Source organism: Macaca fascicularis, chromosome 20 (assembly GCF_037993035.2).
Source record: "Macaca fascicularis isolate 582-1 chromosome 20, T2T-MFA8v1.1".
NCBI classification, from domain to species: Eukaryota; Metazoa; Chordata; class Mammalia; order Primates; family Cercopithecidae; genus Macaca; species Macaca fascicularis.
The window spans coordinates 15,109,834-15,133,524 of NC_088394.1; the positions used below are offsets into that span (position 1 = coordinate 15,109,834).

The 23,691-nt window shown below is 48.0% G+C and overlaps 1 long non-coding RNA gene across 1 annotated transcript; it reads left to right on the top strand.

Annotated features, from left to right (window-relative positions):
* Positions 1 to 234: 234 nt before the first annotated feature.
* LOC102118823 (uncharacterized) lies at positions 235 to 3,133 on the top strand. Its single transcript, XR_286844.5, has 3 exons — positions 235 to 371; positions 2,175 to 2,297; positions 3,027 to 3,133. It is a non-coding gene; the product is annotated as an uncharacterized lncRNA (long non-coding RNA).
* Positions 3,134 to 23,691: the final 20,558 nt, after the last annotated feature.

The window sequence follows — 23,691 nt, forward strand, 5'->3', positions numbered from 1 at the left end:
TAGCAAATCCCATGACCCACCCACAAATGAGAGCGAGCCCACCCTCCCTCCCATCTGGGTTCGCCCATCCAGCGTGAGACACCTGTCCACCCAAGTCCCTGCTGGCTTCCCGTTGAGATTGACTCTCCCATTCAGAAAGCATAAGAGAAGAGGATATTGATGGCTCCCTGCAAACACATGATCGCCGTGGAGGCAGAGATGGGCAGGCATGGAGAGCAACAGGGCTGGAGGCCCGGCTGAGGGAAGGGAAGCCATCCCGAAATGAATCCTGGAGTGCATTGGGACCCTGTGCCGATACACTGCGACTGATTGCTTATGTGCATGCAGCTTCATCTCCAGGGTTACAAGGCCACCAGATGAGGTCTGGAAAGGTGAGTGCTGGGTCACTGCCACCAGGTAAATATGGATTCCTGGGTCACAAAACCCAAATAGTAATGTTTCCTGTGGTGGACACTACCTGAAAGGACCCCGATGTTAGTAAACAGGCAACTCACTATATCTTCTGAGCATATCAAATTCCTAATAGATAATATAATGGCAGAGTACCATGTTAACAAAAGCAATCACAGGCCAGGGGAGATGGCTCACACCTGTAATCCCAGCCCTTGGGGAGGCCGAGGCAGGAGAATCACTTGAGGCCAGGAGTTTGAGACCAGCCTGGGCAACATAGCAAGACCCCCATCTCTACAAAAATTTAAAAATTAGCCAGGTGCACCTGTGGTCCCAGCTACTTGGGAGGCTGACGCAGGAAAATGGCTTGAACCCAGAAGGTCGAAGCTGCAGTAAGCCGTGATCACGCCATGGCACTCTATCCTGGGTGACAGAGCAGGACACTGTCTCAAAAAAAGAAAAGAAAAAGGAAAACATCTAAGTACCATTTCTGTAACTCTATTGCTAAGCTCAATGGTTATCAAATGCTTATCACAAAGATGCAAGCTGGACACATACCCAGCTCCTGGCTGTTTCATAAATACTCCTGCTCCTTTTTTTTTAGACAGAGTCATGCTCTGTCACCAAGGCTGGAGTGCAGTGGCATAATCTCGGCTCACCGCAACCTCTGCCTCCTGGGTTCAAGCAATTCTCCTCCCTCAGCCTCCCAAGTAGCTGGGATTACAGGTGTGCACCACCACGCCTGGCTATTTTTGTTTGTTTGTTTGTATTTTTAGTAGAGACAGGGTTTTGCCACATTGACCAGGCTGGTCTCAAACTCCTGACTTCAAATGATCCACCTGCTTTGGCCTCCCAAAGTGCTGGGATTACAGGTGTGAGCCACTGCACCTGGCCCTGCTCTTTATCAGAATAAAAGGATTCATGGCCTCCTTCACACTCTTCCCCCATCCAAAGCACCCCACACACACTCACAGATGCACTCATGTACACACGCACACACGGTGTTGTCTACTCAGTGGGTTCTCCCAAAAAGAGAGGTGTTCAAACTCCATGTGCCTCATTTTGTTGTGACAACTTTCTTTTTTTTTTTTTTTTGAGACGGAGTCTCGCTCTGTCGCCCAGGCTGGAGTGCAGTGGCCGGATCTCAGCTCACTGCAAGCTCCGCCTCCTGGGTTCACGCCATTCTCCTGCCTCAGCCTCCCGAGTAGCTGGGACTACAGGCGCCCGCCACCTCGCCCGGCTAGTTTTTTGTATTTTTTAGTAGAGACGGGGTTTCACCGTGTTAGCCAGGATAGTCTCGATCTCCTGACCTCGTGATCCACCCGTCTCGGCCTCCCAAAGTGCTGGGATTACAGGCTTGAGCCACCGCGCCCGGCCTGACAACTTTCTTTTACTTTTTATTTATTTATGTGGAGGCAGGGTCTCATACTGCGGCCCAGGCTGGAATTGAGTGGAGTGGTCTTAGATCACTGCAACCTCGAACCCCTGGGCTCAACTAATCTTCCCACCTGGGCCTCCCAAGTAGCTGGAACTACAGGCACATGCCCGCATGCCTGGCTAATTTTTAAAATTTTTAGTAGAGACGAGGTCTTGCCATGTCACCCAGGCTGGTCTCAAATTCCTAGGCTCAAGCAATCACCCCACTTCGGCCTCCCAAAATGCTGGGATTACAGCCACAAGCCACCATGGCCGCCCTGTAGTGACAACTTTCTAAACTCAATGCTCAGTCTTCCATAGCCCTCCAGTTCTTGACGAACTTTCTTTTCTTTTTCTTTTTTAAATAGAGACAGGATCTCCTTATGTTGCCCAGTGGCCATTCACAGGCACAATCACCATGCTCTACAGCCTCGAACTGCTGGCCTCAAGTGATCCTCCTGCTTCAGACTCCTGAGCAACTGGGATTACAGGTATGCACCACCATGCCTGGCTACACTGGGCTTTTTAAGTTAGGTACTCACAGGGACGTTAGCAATGAGTCAACTTCACAAAGCTTCTGTATGAGTAGGGTTCCTCTGCATCTTACAGTTAGAACCCAGGTCCGCTTCTGCAACTTCATGCTAAAAATTTATCCATGTCAATTTTTCAAACGTGCAAAAATATGTTAACATAGCATTAAACAAGAAGATAGGACACCACCTATGCATCCATTTTCCCCATATGCACTGATTTTAATGAAATTGCTGCTGTTTATGAAATACAAATGATGGGTAAAATTTTTTTTTTTTTTGAGACAGTCTTGCTCTGTTGCCCAGGCTGGAGTGCAGTGGCACCATCTCAGCTCACTGTAACCTCCGTCTCCTGGGTTCAAGTGATCCTTCCCTCTCAGCCTCCTGAGTAGCTGGGATTACAGGCATGCACCACCACACCCGGTTAATGTTTGTATTTTTGGTAGAGATGGGGTTTCTCCATGTTGGCCAGGCTTGTCTCGAACTCCTGACCTCAGGTGATCCACCCGCCTTGACCTCCCAAAGTGCTAGGATTACAGTCATGAGGCACCGCATCCGGCCACTGGTAAAGATTTTAAATATTGCAGTTGAGCCCTCTGTGAATATTTTTGTTTTGTTTTGTTGTTTTTCTTTTTTCTTTTCTTTCTTTTTCTTTTTTTTTTTGAAATGAAATCTCTCTCTGTTGCCCAGGCTGAAGTGGCACCATCTCGGCTCACTGCAACCTCTGCCTCCCAGGTTCAAACGATTCTCCTGCCTCAGCTTCCTGAGTCGCTGGGATTATAGACACCCACCACCACGCCCGGCTAATTTTTGTATTTTCAGTAGAGATGGGGTTTCACCATGCTGGCCAGGCTGGTCTCAAACTCCCGACCTCAGGCAATCCGCCCACCTTGGCCTCCCAAAGTGTTGGGATTACAGGCGTGAGCCATTGCGCCCGGCTGCCTTCTGTGAATGTTTTATTAAGTTCCTGTATAGCCCAGTTCACTAGTGGAAATAAGCGGCAGGGATACTGGCACATTTTACCTCCTGTTATTGGATTAATAGTTTAAAAAAATCTCAGGACTTTCATTAATTTTTTTTTTCTGCCCAGAACATTCATTTTCACTGAAAGGCTTTGCTCTCAATCTATTCTGAAAAACTGGAGTTTCATTGTGTGTGAACTGATTCGGGAGTCTGCATTCTTCCAGGGCGACATAAATCCTGCACCCTTGGGGAAGGGTGATAGATAATACAGATTGCATTCTTGCCTTAGGTAGATGGACACATTATCCTGGGACCCCAGGGAGCACTTTCTAGACTTTTCTCCCAGTTATATCCATGAGGGACAGGCTCGTGATTGCAAGGACTTCAGCTCCCTGCCAAGCCAAAGACACAAGAGGAGGGGCCCCCAAAAGCCTAAAGGGAAACCAGAAGGACATATGACGCTTGTTCACTCAAAAAGCACCGCATGTCCCATAAACCTGACCTCAACTCCTCTCAGGGACAGAAAACTGGGTTGAACTAGTGCACATTAATTTTTTTCTATAGGACACTTTATAGATTTTTTTTTTTTTTGAGACAGAGTCTCACTCTGTAGTCCAGGCTGGAGTGCAATGGTGCAATCTAAGCTCACTACAGCCTCCGTCTCCCAGATTCAAGCCATTCTCCCACCTCAGCTGGGAGTAGCTGGGATTACAGGCACGTGCCACCGTGCCCGGCTAATTTTTTTGTATTTTCAGTAGACAGGGTTTCACCATGTTGGCCAGGCTGGTCTTGAACTCCTAACCTCAAGAGATCTACCCACCTCAGCCTCCCAAAGTGCTTGTATAGGAAACTTTGTAAAATGCCGCATACACCAGCCTCTGCCTGAGCATTAGCAGTTTGGAGAGAGGGAGGAACACAGAGCTAGGTCATCTCTCCAGAGGGGCCAGGTCCCTTTGTGACTTGTGCAAGTGTCTGGGTTCACAATGGTGAGTGAGGAAATTGAATTAGAAGGGCTGTAGCCCCTTTTCCTCTGAAATCTTACCATTCTGTGAACCCTCCTGCTGGGCTTGGGGATCTTTATTTTTGCAGAAGTAGTGACTATAATGCCAGGTGTGGTGGCTCACGCCTGTAATCCCAGCACTTTGGGAGGCCGAGGTGGGCAGATCACCTGAGGTCAGGAGTTCGAGATCAGCCTGGCCAACATGGTGAAACCCCCGTCTCTCCTAAAAATTCAAAAATTAGCCAGGCATGGTGGCAGGCACCTGTAACCCCAGTTACTCAGGAGGCTGAGGCAGGAGAATCACTTGAACAGGGGAGGTGGAGGTTGCAATGAGCCAAGATAGTGCCACTGCACTCTTGCCTGGGAAACAGAGGAAGACTCCGTCTCAAAAAGAAAAAGAAAAAGAAAAAGAAGTAGTAATTATACTAATTGGATGAGGGCATGGGGAATCTGAACTGTCAAAGGGGAGAAGTCAGGAAAGATCGAATATTAGACACAGCCCACCTTGTCTCCTAGAGGAGCTTGGCAAAAAGCTTGGGAAGCAGACACTAGACAGTGGCCCTTCACTAAAAACCATATCTCCAGCCGGGTGTGGTGGTTCACGCCTGTAATCCCAGCACTTTGGGAGGCCGAGGTGGGCAAATCACCTGGGGTTGGGAGTTCGAGACCAACCTGACCAACATGGGGAAACTCCATCTCTACAAAAAATACAATAATAATAATAATAAAACCATGTCTCCTTAGTCACTTCCTGGATGCTGGCAAATTGGATATGGGTACATTACATATTTACCTCATTCCATCCTCACAACAGCCCTTTGGGGTGGGTATGAGTGGTGTTATTGGCCGGGTGCAGGTCTGTCCTGCCCGCATGCAGTAAATCAGTCACTGTGACTATGATGTGGGTTTTGCAAAAGAGAAAAGATTTATTTGCAAGGCCACCAAGCAAGGAGGTAGAACAGCTCTCACATCCTGCTTCCTGAAGATAAGGCTTAGGGATATTTATGGGTTAGGGAAACTGGTGGTATAAGGCATGGGGAAAGGTGATTGGCAGTAGGGAAAATTATTTGATAGGTTTGTTCCTCACAAGCGTAGTAGTCAGGGTTTGTGGCATTTCATAGGACGTGTGTACAGAAAGTGGTGGCATTAGCATGATCTGAGGGTGGGATCTTTGGCCCTCTGACATCAAAAGTCCACTTCCTGGGCATTTGGGCAGGCCCACTGAAGAACTGGTGGTCCCAACCTGATTGAACTGGATGGGAGCTGGCCCAAGTTCCCGAAAAACAACTGAAGCAAACATTACCATAGTGACCTGTGACTGTGATCTCTAAAGAAGCTAGTGAAGGGTACATTTCAGTGTTTAATACCATGGTATTCAGCTACCACAGCCTTCAGCTATGACTGTCTTCAGCTTCAGAGGAAAAAGAGAAAAAGGCCAGGCATGGTGGCTCATGCCTATAATCCCAGTTTTTTGGGAGGCCAAGGTGGGAGTATTGCTTGAGCCCAGTTTAAGACCAGCCTGGGTAACATAGTGAGACCTTGTCTCTATTATAATAAAAAAAAAAATTGACACAGCAGGCAAGGAAGGAAGGAGGGAGGAAGAGAGGGGAGGGAGGGAGGGAGGGAGGGAAGAAGGAAGGAAGGGAGGGAGGGAGGAAGGAAGGAAGGAAGGATGGAAGGAGAAAGAAAGAGAGAGAAAGAAAGCAAGAGGAAGAAAAGAAAGGAAAAAGGAGAAAAAAGAAAAATTAACAAAACAAGCAAGTGACCAAAGCAAGCAGGGCAACCAGACCTGATCAAATTAACCCCTCAGTTTCGGCGACGGTGACTATTCACTGCTTCCCAATCTCCAGCCTTCCCTTCCTTCTTAGTAACAGAATCCTGGAAATGTGTCTAGCTGGAAAACTATTGTATTAGTTAGCTATTGTTTAACAAATGAGCACACCACTTAGCTCCTGAAATCAGAACAAAAAAGTTTGGCATCTCATGTTTTCAGTGGGTCCTCTGGCTCAGGTCTCTTGTGAGATTGCATTGAGATTTCCGCAAGGGCCGCCATCATCTGAAGGTCAATCTGGGGAAGGATCTTCTTCCCAAGGTCACTCATGATAAGACTGTTGCACTGAGGGCCTCAGGTCCTCGCTAGATGTTGACCATAGGGATCAGTTTCTCTCTCTCTCTCTTTTTTTTTTTTTTGAGACAGAGTCACGCTTTGTCACCCAGGCTGGAGTACAGTGGCATGATCTCAGCTCACTGCAACATCTGACTCCTGGGTTCAAATGATTCTCCTGCCTCAGCCTCCTGAGTAGCTGCGACTGCAGGTGTGCACCACGATGCTGGCTAATTTTTGTATTTTTAGTAGAGATGGGGTTTCATCATGTTGGCCAGGCTGGTCTCAAATCCCTGACCTCAAGTGATCCCCCCACCGTGGCCTCCCAAAGTGCTGGGATTACAGGTGTAAGTCACTGTGCCCGGCAGAGGCATCAGTGTCTTGCCTTGTGGGCCTTTCCAGAGAGCACCTCACAACATGGTGTCTGGTTTTCCTCAGAGCAAGAGAGGACGCCCAAGACAGAACCGTCATCTCTTTGAAACCTAATCTCAGAAGGGACATCCCATCACTTTTTCCATAGATGTGGATATGGTTTGGCTGTGTCCCCACCCAAATCTCAACTTGAATGGTATCTCTCAGAACTCCCCCATGTTGTGGGAGGGACCCAGTGGGAGGTAATTGAATCGTGGGGGCCAGTCTTTCCCATGTTATTCTTGTGATAGTGAGTAAGTCTCACGAGATCTGATGGGTTTATCAGGGGTTTCTGCTTTTGCTGCTTCCTCATTTTTCTCTTGCTGCTGCCATGAAAGAAATGCCTTTCACCTCCCGCCATGATTCTGAGGCCCCCCCAGCCATGTGGAACTTTAAGTCCAATTTAACCTCTTTTTCTTCCCACTCTCGGGTATGTCTTCATCAGCCACATGAAAACAGACTAATGCAGATGTTATTGCAGCTAGATATGGTTATGTGACTAAATTCTATTTTTCTAGCCATAGTCTATTGGTTAGAAGAAAGTTACTAGGTCCAGCCACACTCAAAGGGAGTGGAAATACAAATACAAATTTCCCCCCTTCCTCACAAGGGGGGAAAACACTGGAATAAAGGGATTAATGGGGACTTTTGGGGAGTGGAGAAGGGCCTTTTTTTTTTCTTGAGACAGGATCTCACTCTGGCACCCAGGCTGGCGTGCAGTGGCGTGGTCATAGTTTACTGTAGTCTTGAACTCCTGGACTCAAGTGATCCTCCCACCTCAGCCTCCCAAGTATCTGGGACTACAGGTATGCACCACCATGCTCAGCTAATTTTGAATTTTTTTGTAGTGACAGGGTCTTACTATGTTGCCCAGGCTTGTCTGGAACTCCTGGGCTCAAGTAATCCTCCTGCCTTGGCCTCCTAAAGTGTGAGCCACTGCATCCAGTGATATTGGGGCCATTTTTGAGGTTACCTACCACAGCTACCTTTCCCAGATGTTCTTGCAGCTAGGCATGGCCAAGTGTTTTATTTTTTATTTTTTTAGATACAGGGTTTCACTCTGTCACCCAGGCTGGAGTGTAGTGGTGCAATCACAGCTCACTGTAGCCTCAACCTTCAGGGCTCAAGTGATCCTCCCACATCAGCCTCCTGAGTAGCTGGAATTACAGGCCTGTGCCACCATGCCCGGCTAATTTTTATTTTTTTGTAGATGGTATGGCACTATGTTGCCCAGGCTGGTCTTGAACTCGTGGCCTCAAGTGATCTGCCCACCCCATTTCAGCTACTGTATTCAGACCTCTGTTACTCTCAATTGAACCTAATTGTAAACATTGCAATATTACTGTCCCCCCTCCAGCGTACAGAAGAAAGTCAAGGTTCCAGCCAGGTGCGGTGGCTTGTGCCTGTGATCCTAGCACTTTGGGAGGCTGAGGCGGGTGGATCATTTGAGATCAGGAGTTTGAGACCAGCCTGACCAACATGGCAAAACCCTGTTTCTACTAAAAATACAAAATTTCGCTGGGCATGGTGGTGCACGCCTGTAGTCCCAGCTACTCCAGAGGCTGAGGCACGAGAATCACTTGAACCCAGGAGGCAGAGGTTGCAGTGAGCCGAGATTGCACCACTGCACTCCAGCCTGGGTGACAGAGCAAGACTCCATCTCACAAAAAAAAAAAAAAAAAAAAAAAAAAAAAAAGAAAAGAAAAGGAAGAAAAGAAAACCGAGGTTCCTAGGTACATAGGACTGACCCAAGGTCAGAAGCAAGTAAGTGGTTGAGGCTAAGCTTGACTTCCAATTTGTTTCACTACAAACCATATCTTTCCTCCAATGCTTCTATTTTTTTGTCTTTTTTGAGACGGCCTCTTCCAATGCTTCTAGAGAGAGATCTATGGGGGTGATGGTGTCAACCGGAGCTCCTGCCTTATCTTTTAGACAATTTTTACTATGTGAAGTCAAACGGGAGACAGGAGTGCTATGTGACAGCAGCCTGGCAAAGCAATCCCTTTGCTAAGGCAGGGAGGTTTTATGACTGGTTTTATTTATCAGGCTGCCTATCTCTCCTGTGGGGACACTCAGTAAGAGAACATTGTGGACCAGGAAATTGTTGGTTTGGGAAACGTTCCCAATTTCAGCATAAGTGATAGGGAAGGCTGGACTGAAAGGGCAAAAAGTCGGAATAACAGCGTGTCTGGGAAGGATCTGGGCTGTGTCTGAAGCAGGGCAGTGCTGTTGTAGGCTGAAGACTTGGCAGGGCAAGGCCATTAGCAATGCCCTTCTAGAGGTGGGACAGGGAGATTAAAAAGCCCTAACGCACGAGGCCATCTCCTTCTGGAGAAGATCTTAATCACATCCCCACGGGAGGATGATGGGAGTTTTCTGGTTGAGATGGGTCATCCCCTAACCACGGAACTCCAGTTCAGTTCCTGGGACCTAATAGACAAGCTCACCTTCCACTGGGGGTGAAGCGATGCTTGTCACCTCAACTTCTCTGCAGCCTTTTTCCTGTTTAAAAACTTGCTTCTTTCATTTACTCACCCTAACCTACAGCAGTCCCTTAAGACAGGAACATTAACCTAGTTAACGCGCTTACCTGGATGAAAGAAGAATATCAGTTTACCAGTTTGCTCTAAGTCTGAGTGCCTCTCAAGGATCCAAAGAGGCTTTTGCACATTAAGCTGGACATTTCTGTTTCACTCTTTGCGCTGGTCTGTGATGACTATGCATCAGCAGCCTCTTTTTTCACAGACTGCTGGGTCTTTCCTGTAACCAAATATTCCCTGTAATCATTTGGGCTTTTATGGTGGCAGGTGTCAGAAATGTAACTCAAACTAGGGTAAGCAAAAGCGGGAGAAGATGTATGGATTTATGGAACAGGAAAAGATGGGGTGGATCTAGCATTGGGCACATATGGAGCCTTCTATAGCTGCCGTCCATATGCTCCCTCAAAATGGGTTGTCCTCCTTCCCTCCTCCTGCGAACGGGTTCCCAGCGTGGACTGGAAGATGGTGGCCAGCAAGCCCAAATCCTGTTCTTCCAGCATAGTGGCTAGAACAGGCAAGAGGATCTTCCCCGTGATGAAGCCATCTGGGTCACATGCTCATCCCAGGGCAAGGGAGCTCTCTGATTAACTGGCCTGGGTCCTGTGCCCACCTCCTACAGATGGGAGGGTGGGGTGCTGTGAATGGCAGGCTCCACCAGAATTCATTATTAGAGAAGATTAGCTCCAAGAAATGGGGTGCTTCCAGAAAACAGCAGCTCATTTCTACTTCAGTCCAACATGGCACAGAGGTGGATGAAGGTTTCTCTGTGCTTGTTTGCAAAACCAAGTACCTGGCAGTTGTAGATGGATTTCCCAACGCAGAGCCACTCCTGAATCTCGTGTGGGAATCCTTCCCACCCTTCTTGCCCATCCCGTCTTCTGTCTTCCTGGCCCTCTCCCCTCACTTTCCTATCTGCTTTTCTTTTTTCTTTTCTTTTCTCCTTTCTTTCCTTTCTTTGTCATTGTTTCTTCCTTTCTTTCCTTCCTTCCTTCTTTTCTTTCTCCTTCCTTCCCTTTCTCTTTCTTTCCTTTCTTTCTTCTTTCTCTCTTTCTTCTTTCTTCCTTTTTTTTTTTGAGTCAAGATCTTGCTTTTTCCAGCCTGGAGCGCAGTGACACAATCATAGCTAGCTGCAGCCTCAACCTCCTGGGCTCAAACAATCCTCCCTCCTCACCTTCCTGAGTAGCTGGGACCATAGGCACACACCACCTGGCTAATTCTTACCTGCTTTTCTGTGGATGAGGATCTTAACTGCCAGCTAATAAAGTTCCTGGGACAGACCCTGCCATTGTCCCTCCAGAACATACCCAGGGGTGAGCTTTCTCTGTCGCGGGAGTTCCCTCTCTGGTCCTTGCCTCAGCCCGGTGACAGCTCCCCTCGCAGCACTCTGAAGACAGAAGAGCTGCTAGTAAGCTGGGCTGCCAATTCCAGACAATATTTGACCTTTCAACCTGAGCAGGCTGAGTGGCGGCTGAGTGCAGAGTCATAGCTGGATGTTGACAGTTCTTGGCCACCAAGAGAGAGAGAGAAATGCAGACCCATCTTCTGTGGGCGGAAGGGGCAGTAGGATCTGGTCAGTCTGACACCTCCCATTGCCGGCTGAGAAGTCACTGGATGGGTAAGCACCTTATGATTTTGTCTCCAAACTGCTTGGGCCATAAAATAAAGCTCCCGCTTGTCAAGGAATCTGAGCTGCACATCCATGACCCTGCACATCGTGTCTGTTCACAGCAACCTCAGCGTGGCCAGAAGTCCAGGGCAGGAAAATGTGCTGGGATTACCTGATGACCACCCAGAGGGCTCCAGGCTTGGATCCACCATGACGGTAGGAAGTTGGTCAATATCCTGATCAATATCTGTGGCTGGGTATTCCTGCTCTCTCCCTGCTGTGGAGGCCAGGGCGCCGCTCCTAAGACAGTAGAAGTTTGTGCCTTAGAACAGGGGTGCCCAACTCCAGGGCTGTGGACCAGTAAGCATTCCATGGCCTGTTGGGAACTGGCCGCACAGCAGGAGGTGAGTGGCAGGTGAGTGAGCATTACTGCCTGAGCCCTGCCTCCTGTCAGATCAGTGTGGCATTACATTCTCATAGGAGCACAAACCCTATTGTGGACTGTACGTGCGAGCGATGTAGGTTGGGCACCTCTTATGAGAATCTAACTTCTGGTGACCTGAGGTGGAACAGTTTCATCCTGAAACCATCCCCTCCCACCCCTATCCCCCCATCCCATCCGTGGAAAATTGTCTTCTACAAAACTGGTCCTTGGTGCCAAAAAGATGGGGACCGCTGCCTTGGAGAGAAGCCGAATGAGCCCTCCTAACACAGAGGCCATCGTGTTGTGTTCCAGAATTAGGATGGCCTCAGGAGTCCATCTCGTCCCATTTCTCTCTACCTTCATCCCTCCTTCCCTCCCTTCTTTCTTTCCTTACTTCCAAGCCGAGGTCTTGCTATGTTGCCCAGGCTGGTCTCCAACTCCTGGCCTCAAGCAATCCTCCCTCCACACTCAGCCTCCCAACAGGCACATGCCACTGTGCTTGGCTAATAATTTTTTTCTTTTTTTTTTTTTTTTTGAGACAGAGTCTCACTGTCACCCAGGCTGGAGTGCAATGGCATGATCTTGGCTCACTGCAACCTCCACCTCCTGGGTTCAAGTAATTCTCCTGCCTCAGCCTCCTGAGTAGCTGGGGTTACAAGTGCCCGCCACCACACCTGGCTAATTTTTGTATTTTTAGTAGAGACGGAATTTCATCATGTTGGTCAGGTTGGTCTCGCACTCCTGACCTCGTAATCCACCTGCCTCGGCCTCCCGAAGTGTTGGGATTACAGGCCTGAGCCACCGTGCCCAGCCATGCTTGGCTAATTTTTTAATTTTTAGTAGTCATGGGGGTCTTGCTATGTTGCCCAGGCTGGTCTCAAACTCCTGGGCTCAAGCAATCTTCCCGCCTTGGCTTCCCAAAGTGCTGGGATTATAGGTGTGAGCCACTGCACCTGGCTTCATTGTCTTCTTTCATGGTGATGTCCCAGACCCTTGTTAGGCTGTCAGCCTGCTATTCTGAACATGGGTCCTCAGACCCCCTTGGCCACCTTTCTTAGAGGTCCTGTCTGTGATGACCATCACAGTCAAGGCCATCATTTTCTGTCTAGCCACCCTCCCGTCTGCTGCACATGGTATCCTATTTTCTTAGTCATCTCACCCATTTGGGGCCAAAAGACCTAGTGACGGGGCCGGGCGCAGTGGCTCAAGCCTATAATCCCGGCACTTTGGGAGGCCGAGACAGGCGGATCATGAGGTCAGGAGATCGAGACTATCCTGGCTAACATGGTGAAACCCCGTCTCTACTAAAAAAAAATACAAAAAACTAGCCGGGCGAGGTGGCGGGCACCTGTAGACCCAGCTACTCTGGAGGCTGAGGCAGGAGAATGGCGTGAACCCGGGAGGCGGAGCTGGCAGTGAGCCCAGATCGCGCCACTGCACTCCAGCCTGGGTGACAGAGCAAGACTCCATCTCAAAAAAAAAAAAAAAAGACCTAGTGACGGGGAGTGGGTTCTCAATGCCATGTGTCACCTCCTGGGTCCGTTTGTGTCCAGGTGCTTATGTGAAACCTTCCTTTGCCCTGTGTTTCCACTGGGCCACTTTTGAGTTAAGTCATGGATACATTCATAAGCTCTGGTTTTTTGTATTTTTAAGAGATGGGGTTCTCACTCTGTCACTCAGGCTGGAGTACACTGGCGCGATCATAGCTCACTGCAGCCTCGACCTCCCAGGCTCAAGCAATCCCCCTGCCTCAGCCTCCTGAGCAGCTGAGACTACAGGCATGCGCCACCACACCCAGATAATTTTTGTGTTTTTTTTGGTAGAGACAGGGTCTCGCCATGTTTTCCAGGCTGGTCCCAAACTCGTGGCCTCAAGTGATCCTCCTGCCTCAGCCTCCCAATGTGTTGGGACTACAGGTGTGAGCCACTCCACCTGGCCAAGAGTTCTTTTTTTAGGAAAAAAGTTTACCTTTTTTTCTCCTTGTTTTTGGTTCTGGAGTCCAGGGGCAAGCAGAAGAGAGGGGGCAGATCATTCTAAGTCCCAGTGCAAGCCCTCTTCCCCGTGGAGGGAATTGCTCCCAGAATTGAGCTCCCAGAATTCTCGGCACATTGGTCTATTTTTGCAGGAGAGCTGGCTGCCCCATGCCAAGGTTTCTTACCACAAATAGAACTTCTGGAAAGGCCCACTGGTTTCCTCTGGGCGTTCAGACACCTCTTCACATTTCCTTTGGCTTTCCTGCCCTATCCACAAAAGGAAATATTTAGAGGCTCTTCTGTTGTATTGCCATTGCAGGTACTTTCTGAGACTCTCCAGAGGGACTCCTCCTGGGGGGCAGTAAGCCAAGCCTCATTCCTCAGCTCTGGCCCCTGGCACCCCTCTCCGACATGCTCAGGAAACTGAGCCGGAGGCCCCTGGGGTAGCCAGAAGGCCCGTCTTGATTTCCACATGGTGGACTCATCCTCCTGAAACAGTAAAACAGACAAACCACCAGTGCCCACTGTCAGCATCCCTGTCCCTCAGACTCCCTGGACTTTTAAGTGCCTCTGGACCCCACCTGTCATTCGGGACAGGATTTGAGAATTGGGTGTGTATCACCCTAAGAGCCATGAGCACACTGATACACAACCAAGACCCCTACAACGGGATGTCTACAAGTCTCAGTGCTCAGGGCACAATTCCTAAGAGTCAAATTACAACAGGTTGGGGAAGAAAGACAAGACCACCTCACCAGCTTGATGGGGACTGTCAGCCAGGCAAGAGCCACATGTGCCCAAGACTGGCTTTGATGTGTCAGGGTCCAAGGTTAGGAGGGGCAGGGGAAAGCCACACCTCACAGCACTCAATACAGAGCTTCAGAAGATTCCAGAACACCACCACACCCAATCATTTGCAGGGCTCCCACCTTATGTAAGTGTCTCAACTCTCTGTTTTTTTTCTCTCTCAGCCTGTGTGGCTGCTAAAGCTCCGTCTCTGGCAGATGGACTGGGTTTGAGTTTCAGTTCTGCCACTTACTAGCTGTGGGACCTTGGGTTGTTTCTTTCTTTTTTTTTTTTTTTTTTTTTTGAGACGGAGTCTTGCTCTGTCGCCCAGGCTGGAGTGCAGTGGCACAATCTTGGCTCACTGCAAGCTCTGCCTCCCAGGTTCATGCCATTCTCCTGCCTCAGCCTCCCGAGTAGCTGGGACTACAGGCGCCCGCCACCATGCCCGGCTAATTTTTTTTGTATTTTTAATAGAGACGGGGTTTCACCATGTTAGCCAGGATGGTCTCGATCTCCTGACCTTGTGATCTGCCCACCTCAGCCTCCCAAAGTGCTGGGATTACAGGCATGAGCCACCGCGCCCGGCCGACCTTGGGTTGTTTCTAAACTGCTCTGAGGGCCGGGCGTGGTGGCTCATGCCTGTAATCCCAGCACTTTGGGAGGCTGAGGTGGGCAGATCACAAGGTCAGGAGTTTGAGACCAGCCTGGCTAACACAGCGAAACCCCGTCTCTACTAAAAATACAAAATTTAGCCAGGGGTGGTGGTGGGCACCTGTAATCCCAGCTACTTGGGAGGCTGAGGCAGGAGAATGGCTTGAACCCAGGAGGCAGAGAGTGCAGTGAGCCAAGATCGCACCACTACACTCCAGTCTGGGCAACAGAGCGAGACTCCGTCTTGGAAAAATAAAATAAACTGCTCTAAGCTTTCATTTCCCCTCCCGAGGGAACAACAGGGATATTAATAATAACGTGCCCAGGCCATCATAAGCCTCGGTATGAAGTACAAGGTCTGTGAGGGCTAGACCCCTTAACATGAGGGACAGAGGGACATTTTCCACATGGTCAAATCATCCAAACTAAAGACACTATTGAGTTAAGAGGCGCCAACTCATCATGTGAACGAGAGATGGAAGTGACATTTCCCTTGGACCTGCTCCCAGCTGGCACAGATTTGGTTATAAACAAGTGTGGTACATTTCCCCTTTCAGTTCACGTAGCTTTCTGTAGTCCAGCAGCTCCCAAACTTGCGCAGGCACTAGCATCACCTGGAGGGTTTGTTTCCAGACAACCGGGCCCCGGCCCTGGAGTTCCTGACTCAGTAGGACTGAAGTGGGGCCCAAGAATGCGCATTTCTAGCAAGGTCTCAGGTGAGGCCGATGCTGCTCCGCTGGGGCCACATGCTGAGCACAAGGAGTTTCAAAGCCAGGTGAGCAGGTTTCATGTCTGTTTCTTCCTGCGGGTGAAACCCCTTGTGGCTGTGGGCCCCCATAGCCCTCTTGTAATTGAAATGTTTAGGGCCGGGTGCGGTGACTCACACCTGTCATCCCAGGTGTACCATAAACCCACCTATCTACCCACTACCTAGATTTGGTAATTATTATTTTCTGTATTTGTTTCATCTCACTCTGTGAGGTTAAAGATAACGACCTTAGAGACCCCGTCTCTACAGAAATTTAAAAAATTAGGCTGGGCTTGGTGACTCACAGCTGTAATCCCAGCACTTTGGGAGATCAGGGTGAGTAGATCACAAGGTCAGGAGTTCAAGACCAGCCTGGCCAAGATGGTGAAATCCCATCTCTACTAAAAATAACAAAAAATAAGCAGGCGTGGTGGTGGGCACCTGTAATCCTAGCTACTCGGGAGGCTGAGGCAGAGAATTGCTTGAACCTGGGAGGCAGAGGTTGCAGTGAGCCGAGATCACACCACTGCACTCCAGCCTGGGTGACAGAGCGAGACTCCATCTCAAAAAATAAGTTAAAAAAATAAAAAATTAAAAAAAAAATAAAAATTAGCTGGGCGTGGTGGTGTGTACCTGTGGTCCCAGATACTTGGGAGGTTGAGAAGGGAGGATTGCTGGAGCCTGGGAGTTCGAGACTGCAGTGAGCTATGATTGTGCCACTGCACTCCAGCCTGGGTAACAGAGTGAGCTCTCATCTCTTTAAAAAAAAAAGGGCCGGGCACAGTGGTTCACACCTGTAATCCCAGCATTTTGGGAGGCTAATGCGGGTGGATCACCTGAGGTCAGAAGTTTGAGACTAGCCTGGCCAACATGGTAAAACCCCGTCTCTACTAAAAATATAAAAATTAACTGGGTGGGGTGGCATGCAACTGTAATCCCAGCTACTAGGGAGGCTGAGGCAGGAGAATCGCTTGAGCGTGGGAGGTGGAGGTTGCAGTGAGCCGAGATCGCGCCACTGCACTCCAGCCTGGGTGACAAGAGCAAGACTCCATCTCAAAAAAAAAAAAAAAAAAGATTGGCTGGCTTGGGAGGTGGTTGTTTTAAATGCTGCGTTGCAAGATCTGTAGTCCTCTGGCTGATGAGTAAATTGGAAAACAGTTTGGCCACATGTATCAAGAGCCTTTGAAATGTTTCTGCTTCCTGGTGCTGTAATCCCCCTTCCTGGAAGCTATCTCTTAAGAATAATCTAAGAGATGGACAAAGTGTGATGGCTACCTGTGGCATGCAGAAAGGGGAAGTTGCAGGTATGTGGGTAACTCTCTATTTCTAGAGCTATAGACGGACAGAGTGGGAAGAGGGGGGATTCTGGCCCCAACCAGGCGCACTGACTCCAGAGGGATACATGCTCTGCATAGATGAGCTGGGTTTATGAAGGGATCCCGGCCACCCTCAGTTGCTGGGCACCCCCACCTCCTTCCATCTTTATCTCCCTACCCCGTGATGTCCTTCATCTGGATGACAGTATCAAATCGTGGTTAGGCACCTGGGTGTTGCAGTCAGACATCCTGGGGCTTGAATTCCAGCTCTGCCACTGACCCTGACCTCCAGTGCAGGTCACTGAACCTGCCTGAGCCTCAGTTTATCTTCAAATGGGGATAATAGTGCCTAAATGTCAAAAGAGTACAAAATTCTTCCCATAGAGTGAGCTCCAATACACAGTCCCTGCTGTTATCAGAAAAAAAACCACAGTGGAGTGGAAAAGAAAACCCACTTTCAGAAAACAAGGATGACACACCAGAGGGCCAGTTTGTTTTAAAATGAAAAGTTCTTGAGAGTAGGGGGTGTGTGTTTTCCAGGAGGAGGCTGTGGGTGCTTCCCAGTGCAAGTAAACAATGGCAGGAATCCGGAGAAATGCCTCGGTGAGCACTTACTACCTGTGGGTGCTTTCTGTTCTCCCCCTGGTTTGGTTCCGTCTAGTCCGACAGGTGAGGAAACTGAGGCTGGGAGCCGGGACAGCATCCTCGGGCTCACACAGCTGGTGAGCAGCACAGCAAGCGCGAGCTCAGATCTGAGCAATCACCCAGCCCAGATGCTGGTCAGCGTAGCCCCGCTACCTCTAATGCGTGGTTTCCTCAACACTGTTACTAACAAAACTCTTTCAGGATGCCACTGGCCAAAGTAGGAATGAGCAAATGGAAAAGGCAGACAATGAGGGCTCTGAGGCTCTGCGAGGTGGGTGCTCCCATCACACCACCCAATCAGGATGCCAAGCACTTGCTGATTCACGCACACGCAGACAATGGGGAATTATGAAGCCTTGTAAAAACAGCAGAAACACCCAACAGACCCTCCATTTTTTTTCCTAGTTAGCCCCAGCCTCCAAAACTAGGGCAAAAGCCTAAGCTTTGCTGAGTCACAGTCATTTATCAAGGTAATTTGTAGGCACAGCACTCGAGATGCTATGCAATTTTTACCCCATTCAACAAATGCAGGACAACCTGCTGGGGAAGATTAGTCCTTCTTAAGTAGCAAGGACTCTAAATTCTCAGCTTCTGGGTTATTAGGAATAAGAAGAGGCTGTGCAAACTAGACCACAGCACGCAGAGAGGAGATGTGTAAAGAGACTTAACTTTCCTCCCTACCCACAGCCGCATTCAGTCTAATTGGGTGTTTTTGGCAGTCTGGCTGTTGCCTGCTCACCAAGGCCTGCCAGGAATCAAGACTCCACTGCCCAGGCTTAGACACCTGCAAGGGTACCTGGGTGGAAGAATCCTGTCCCCCCATCCTTCCTCCTGCAGGAAAAAGACAGGTAACTGGTTCTCTGGTTGTTATTGGAAATACGGGAAGACGTGTCCATGCAAAAATTGCATGCGCCTGGCACAGGTGCCTAAGGCTTCCCTCTGCTCAAGTCCACACTTGCACACACAGGCAAGGCTCCTTGGCTTCAAGCTTTCTGATTTAGCATTTTCCTGTGTTCTCAAGCTTAAAAAAATCACCGTGAGGATTTACTTTCTTATGAAACACACACTTAAGTTCCCCACCTCACCTCCCAAAACATAAAAAAAAAAAAAGAGTGCTTATTTGTTGTCCTTTTTTGACAATAATTATCTTGTCTAAAACCTTTTTTTTAAAAAAACTTTTTTTTGTTTGTTTGTTACCCATGCTGGAGTGCAGTGGTGAGATCTTGGCTTACTGCAACCTCCGCCTCCCGGGTTCAAGTGATTCTCCTTTCTTAGCCTCCCGAGTAGCTGGGATTACAGGCATGTGCCACCACGCCCGACTAATTTTTGTGTTTTTAGTAGAGACGGGAATTTGCTATGTTGTCCAGACTGGTCTCAAACTCCTGACTTTAAGTGATCCGCCCACCTCGGCCTCCCAAAGTGCTGAAATTACAGGCGTGAGCCAGTCTAAAACATTTCCATTTAAAAAGACCCTCAACTTGAGTGTGTAGCGTTTTCACCAGGCCCAGTCAGCATCAAGTTTTCTCAAGTTCAAGTTCACAGCACGACTAGCAAAAAGCACGCAGCTGAAGACAAACAGAACTGCTGTTTGCAGGGATCAGGCAACTTGGAGGAGAGGATGGCTCACAACCAGGGGAAACATGAACTGGCCTTCAGGTGTCCTGTTTCCCCTCCTTGGCAAAATCAGACACATTGATTTACTCCATGAATCATTTGGGGGAAAAAGATTTCAGCTGAACTCATGAGATTTTTAAAAAAGTAGTGAAAAAGATTGAACTATTTTTAATACTCACTGGTTTCCCAGGTCTGGAGAGGGTGGCTTGGCCTCGCCTCAGCAGTAACCAAGTGTCATGGCATTTTCTTTTCAACGTCATGAGGAATGTTGCAAAATAGTCCAAGTGAGAACACACAGGAACTGTGAGACACTCTCCGTGCTGCTGTTCAGTAATAATGATGCACTTTAAAAACACACGCACTCAGCCGGACGCGGTGGCTCACGCCTGTAATCCCAGCACTTTGGGAGGCCAAGGCTAGTGGATCACGAGGTCAGGAGTTCGAGACCACTCTGGCCAATATGGTGAAACCCTGTCTCTACTTAAAATACAAAAATTAGCCAGGCATGGTGGCGCATGTCTGTAATCCCAGCTACTCGGGAGGCGAAGGCAGGAGATCGCTTGAACCTGGGAGGTAGAGGTTGCAGTGAGCTGAGATTGTGCCAGTGCACTCCAGCCTGGGTGATAGAGTGAGACTGTCTCAAAAACAAACAAACAAAAAACAAAACAACCCCCCCTACACACGCACTCAGGGGCTGGGCGCGGTGGCTCATGCCTGTAATCCCAGCACTTTGGGAGGCGAAGGCGGGTGGATCACTTGAGGTCAGGAGTTCGAGACCAGCCTGGCCAACACAGCAAAACCCCATCTTTACTAAAAAGTACAAAAATTAGCTGGGCATGGTGGCGGACATCTGTAATCCCAGCTATTTGGGAGGTTGAGGCAGGAGAATTGTTTGAACCCGGGAGGTGAAGATTGCAGTGAGCTAAGATCATGCCACTGCACTCCAGCCTAGGCAACAGAGTGAGACTGCATCTCAAAAAACAAAACAAAACAAAACAAAAATTAGCCGGGTGCAGTGGCATGTGACTATAACCCCAGCTACTCGGGAGGCTGAAGTGGGAGGATCACTTGAACCCGGCAGGCGGAGGCTGCAGTGAGCTGATATTGTGCCACTGCACTCCAGCCTGGGTGAACCACTGATGTAATGTTTCCATACATATAATGTATAATGATTACATAAGGGTAATTAGCATATCCATCACCTCATTACATTACACATGTAATTACCATATGACTGTCTCAAAATAAATAAATAAATAAATACACACATTCAGGAATGTAAACTAGTACAGACGCTATGCAGAACAGCATGGAGGCTCCTCAAAACACTACAAATAGCACATCATATGATGCATGCCAGGCGTGGTGGCTCACGCCTTTAATCTCAGCACTTCTGGAGGCTCAGGTGGGCAGATCACTTGAGCCCAGGAGTTCGAGACCAGCCTGGGCAACATGGTGAAACCCCATCTCTACAAAAACAAAACACAAAAAACTAGCCAGGTTTGGTGGCATATGCCTGTGGTCCCAGCTACTCAGGAGGCTGAGGTTGGAAGGTTGCCTTAGCCTTGGAGGTCAAGGCTGCAGTGAACTGAGATCATGCCACTGCACTTCAGCCTGGGCAACAAAGCGAGACCCTGTCTCACACACACACACAAAATTATTACTATTGGCTAGGGGCAGTGGTTCACTCCTGCAATCCCAGCACTTTGGGAGGCCGAGGCAGGCAGATTACTTGAGCCCAGGAGTTCGAGACCAGCCTGACCAACATGGCAAAATCCCATCTCAACTAAAAATACAAAACACTAGCTGGGCATGGTGATGCATACCTGTAATCCCAGCTATTCAGGAGGCTGAGGCAGGAGAATTGCTTGAGCCCAGGAGGTGGAGGTTGCAGTGAGCTAAGATTGGGGGACTGAACTCCAGCCTGGGCGACAAAGACTCTATCTCAAAAAAAAAAAAAAAAAAAAAAAGAAACGTTACCATGTACTCCATGAGCATGTACAATTATTATTTGTCAGTGAAAATAAAATGAAACACATACACACACCCTCAAGATCCAAGCTTATAATTAGGTAAACAGAATTTTGACCAAAGCACCACAACAATTAAACAGAAAGGTCTTCTCCACAGATGGTGCTGGAATAACTAGACATCCATATGGAACGAAGAAATCTCAACTCTAGTCTCATACCATCCATAAAAAGTTAATTCAAGATGGATCATATATTTAAACATAAATGCTAAAATTAGAAAGCTTGAAGGAAACATGGATGAATATAACTTGGGGGTTTCTTAGGCAGGACATAGAAAAAGTCTATAAAATAGACTTCATTCTAATTAAAAACTTCTGCCCAGTAAAAGATACTGTTAAGAAAATAAGCAAGCCGGCTGGGTGCGGTGGCTCACGCCTGTAGTCCCAGCACTTTGGGAGGCTGAGGCGGGTGGATCATGAGGTCAGGAGAACGAGACCATCCTGGCTAACACGGTGAAACACTGACTCTACTAAAAATACAAAAAATTAGCCGGACATGATGGTGTGTGCCTGTAGTCCCAGCTACTCATGAGGCTGAGGCAGGAGAATGGCATGAACCCATGCCAAAAAAAAAAAAAAAAAAAAGAAAAAAGAAAAGAAGCAAGCCCTACATTGGGACTAAATATTTGCAAAACAACTACCTGACAAAGGACTGATGTCCAGAATATGTAATCAACTCCTACAACATTTTTTTTTTCTTTTTTTGAGACAGTCTTGCTCTGTCACCTAGGTTGGAGTGCAGTGGCGTGATCTCAGCTCACTGCAACCTCTGCCTCCCAGGTTCAAGTGATTTTCCTGCCTCAGCCTCCCAAGTAGCTGGGATTACAGGCGCAGGTGACTGCCACCCTGCCCAGCTACTTTTTATATTTTTAGTAGAGACGGGGTTTCACCATGTTGGCCAGGTTGGTCTCGAACTCCTGACCTCAAGTGATCCTCCCACCTCGGCCTCCCAAAGTGCTGGGATTACAGGCGTGACCCACCATGCCTGGCCAACTTCTACAACTTAATGAAGAGACCAACAATCTGATGAAATATGGGCAAGATAATTGAACAGCTAACTCACAAAAGAAGATATACCTGTGGCCAATAAGTACCATCATTAGGAGTCATCAGATAAATGACAATGAAAACTGCAACGAGATATACTATACGCCCATCAAAACGGCTCAATTAAAGTCTGACACCGCCAAATGTTGCTAAGGAAAGAAGATACTAGAACTCTCATACATTTTTGGTGACAGTATAAATTCTATGATCACTTTGGGAAAAGATCTGGCCGTTTCTAAATAGACCACCTATCCCATGACCCAAGAGTTCCACTCCTTGGCATTTACTCCCCCAAACTGAAGATTGTGTTTTCAAAGACTTGTACAAGACTGTTCACAGCAGCTTTATTCATAATGGCTCCAAACTGTAAACAGCCTAGGTGTTCATCAATTGAATAAATAAGCAGTGGTAGAGCCATACTCAGAAATAGAGAGGAACTACTGATACCTATAAAACATGGATGAATCTCAAAAACATTATGTAGGCTGGGCTCCGTAGCTCACACCTGTCATCCCAGCACTTTGGGAGGATGAGGTGGGAGGATTGCTCAAGGCCAGGAGTTCGAGGTTGCAGTGAGCTATGATGGCACCCCTGCACTCCAGCCTGGGCAACAGAGTGAGACTGTCTCTAAGACAAAACAAAAACAAAAACAACAACAAAAAGAAAAGATAAATTGATGAATGGAAGGATATGTAATAAAGTGAATACAGTCACATGTCATTGATGGGGATACATTCTGAGAAATGCGTCATTAGGTGATTTAAAAAAAATTAATATTCCCAAACATGGATAGGATTTTTTATTTTATTTTTGTTTTTAGAGACAGGATCTCGCTCTGTTCCCAGGCTGGAGTGCAGTGGCACGGTCATAGCTCACTGCAGACTTGAACTCAGTCCTCCTGCCTTGACCCCCCAAAACACTGGGATTACAGGTGTTAGCCACTATGCCCAGCCTGCAATGTTATCATTGTATGAACATCATAGAGTATTCTTACCCAAACCTAGATAGTATAGCCTATTGCTCCTGGGCTACAAACCTTTACAACATGTTACTGTATGGAATACTGTAGGCAACTGTAACCCAATGGTATTTGTGTATCTAAACATATAAAAACTATAGTAAAAATATAGTATAAAAAATAAAAATGGTACGCTTGTGTAGGGCACTTACCATGAATGGAGCTTGCAGGGCTGGAAAGGTGAGTGAGTAGAGAGTGAATGTGAAGGCCTGGGACTCACAGTTACCCTGAATTTATAAAAAATTTTCCTTTCAAGAATAAAAAGACCTTAGCTTACTGTTAACTTTTTTACCTAATAAACTTCTAAATTTTTTTCAACTATTTGACCCCTTTGTAACAACACTTAGCTTAAAACACAGATACACTGGAGTTGATGGGAATTTCCCAGCTCTAAGGTCATCTAATGGGACCTCCATGGTTGACGGCAAGGCATGACTGTACAGCAAAATGGTAACGATGACCTAGGTGGTGTATGCT